We start from the raw sequence: 3023 nt of genomic DNA, 5'->3' as shown, positions 1-3023 counted from the left end.
ATAGTCATCATGTAGGACAGACTAAAACTATCCCTGTGGGTTTTTGAGACTCTGAATCTTTGGGGGAGTAGGAAACCTCATCTTTCTACCAAGGAATGACTCGTGGGTTTGAACTGCTGACCTTATAGGCCAACTCATCACTCACTACACCACCAGGCTCCTTGGTCTTCTTTGTCGCTTTATGCACCTTATTTTACCACTGACAGCATTATCATTCAGGGTAGATCTTGAAGTGTTACTTTTTATAGTAAAGATGATGCAGTTGGTTTGTAATTTGTCATTCCAGGCATAATAGATCATATCATTGTCTGATCCAAAATGGCCATTGTCTGTCCATTTCAGCACACTGATGTCTAACCTCCCAGTCTTCAAGTGCTTCATTTCATTTTTGATGACTTACAATTTTCCTCGATTCATGGTTTTTGTATTCTTCCACATTCTAATTAATAATCAATGCTTGCATTTCTTCTTGTTTAGAGTGGTGCTACAGCAGCAAATGCACGTTCCCTAAACTTTACTTCATCATGTGTTAAAGTCAATTCTGCTTTAAGGAGGCAGCTCTCTCCTAATTGTATTTTCAGTGCTTTCTGACCGGAGGGGCTCATCTTTAAGCACTATGTCAGGTAAGGGTCTATCACTAACCATGAAGCTTTCACTGGTTATGTATTTATGTAAGTAGATGACCAGGGTTTTCCTACTCTGTTGTGGGTTAGAAGCTTCAAGAAAACCTATCTACATATGGAGACCCTGATGGTATTTGAAATGGGGGTCTAGTGTCAAGTTTCATGGCAACAGTCAAGTCAGTACAACAAGCTGGGGACAGGTCAAGGGCCTGGGACTACCATTCTTCCTCTAACTACCCCTTCCTAGGAGTTGAGCACAATAGTCATGTCACTCTCTATAGTACAAAGTGTAACTTTCATACAGCTTTATTCAAGGTTTGTAAATATTTGATATGGATTCCCCTGGAGCCTGCAGATCGTAAGAGTCTCACAAAACTTCAATTTTTACAGCTCTTAGCTCTTTTCTTTCTGGGAAAGTCCATTTTCTTCCAAGTGAGATTGTCCTTGGGCTAAAATGCCACGAAGTCAAAGGAAAGCAAAATATTTATGCTTCATGCTAATCTCAGGCCTACAGAACTCTATCCCCCAATCTGCCTTGTCCTGGGACAAATACTCCAGGGCAGGTCCTGGGTGGTAAGAGCAGCTAACATGCTTGACTGAAGACTGAAATGTTGGAGTTTGGAGCCTGGCAAGAGAAACCTGGTGGTCTGCTTCTGAAAACTTCATCACGGGAAGGCCCATAGAGCACATGTGGAGATGTCTGCTCCTTGCAACTGGCAATTGCCCCAGGGGATCCAAGGGAATTATAGTAATAGCCCCAAATCAATATATCCCTTGTGTTTGGGTTGTTTACTTTTATCTAATGTTCAGTAAAGAACCATTTATTGATTCTATTAGCTTTTGTTGCATCAGAAAGCAACTGGTGTTAAGTTAAACAGGAGAAATGTATTAAAATAAGTGGCTCTAAAACCATGTTTCAAGACACTCAGTGCCCTTTAGAAGAGAGGCTGAAGGGAAACTAGGTCCCACGGCAACAGAGGGCCGGTTAGGAAGACACCACTGCTGCATCCACCTCTGAACATAGTATCAACTGTCACTGCAAGACGGTGCTTCTCCTACACTGTTAACTAGTCTGTCCAAAAGAAGTTTCTGCAATGATGGAATTACATCTTGATTGGTCAATGTAGTAGTCACTGCCACAGACTGCTTCATACTTGAAGTATGGCTAGTGTGACTACAGAATTGGATTTTAAATTTTATATCATTTTGATCAGTATAAATGGAAATGGTCACATGCATTAATGCATTATACCACCAGGGCTAATTCTCTTGTGGCTAGAAACTACGGGCAACCCAGCTCTGATCTATCTGAGATGTGATTGTGAGATTTCAGTCAAAATTTTTTTAGGATTCACCTTTCCAAAATGCCTCCCTTACTTCCTTTGTTCTTAACTCGTGACCATCAAATTGATTCTAACTAATAGGGACCCGTGTGGGTTTCTGAGGATGTAAATCTTTATAAATCAGAAACTTCATGTTTCTCCTGCAGAGTGGCTGCTGGGTTTGAATGGCTAACATTATGGAGTTAAAGAGCTCAGGTCATAACCCAGATCCTTAGACACTAATATTTGGACTATGATATATTTGGACTAATATATATATATATATATATATATATATACACACATATATATCTATATCATTGGTCAGCATGTCCTCCCAACAAGATAATTTAGCAACCATTTCTTGAGGATGGCTTCAATCAGTCTTTCTCTCATTAGACAGCATCAGAAGCACCTGAGTGATATGATCACCATAAGATCAGTGGATCTAACCATGTCCATTGGACCTGAATTAAGGGATTTCACCCTGAAGTCAGGATTTCTAGATTAGACTTCATATTATGTCACTTGCCAATTCGGTGACTTGAAGTAAGCATGTGTGCCACAGCTTCTTCATCAATAGCAAACAGAATGAAAATACTTAATTTAAAGAGCTGCTGAATAAATTCACATAAAACACAGTAGAGCATCTTAATACTTATATTAAGTGTTCAATGAATATTCACATTTATATCCATCATTATTGTAATTACTATACGTAAATGATTATTTTCAACATCAGAGGAAACAATCATAGAAGAGTGAATTAATATTATTTTCACTATGGATATATGAGAAGTATATCTGCCAAACTATTTGGAGTCACAACATAGACTCAAAGAGCTAAAGAAACCAAAAGACATGATTTAGTCCAATAGCCTGATTCCAGGAAAGATTGCCATTCTGTCCTCAAATAGTTAAGAACTTATTCCGTACTGAAAACACGTCTTGTCTAGAAACAAGCAGTGCATTATATGAGGAGACTCACTTTGTAGGTGGAAAAAGATAACAATACAAGGTATAAGCCTACAGATTTTGGGTAGAGAGTGTGGAAGCACGAAGAATATAGAAAACAATG

Source organism: Echinops telfairi, unplaced genomic scaffold (assembly GCF_000313985.2).
Source record: "Echinops telfairi isolate 266 unplaced genomic scaffold, ASM31398v2 ScPeMD7_3533;HRSCAF=4204_0, whole genome shotgun sequence".
Taxonomy (NCBI): domain Eukaryota; kingdom Metazoa; phylum Chordata; class Mammalia; order Afrosoricida; family Tenrecidae; genus Echinops; species Echinops telfairi.
This window is presented reverse-complemented; position numbering follows the sequence as displayed.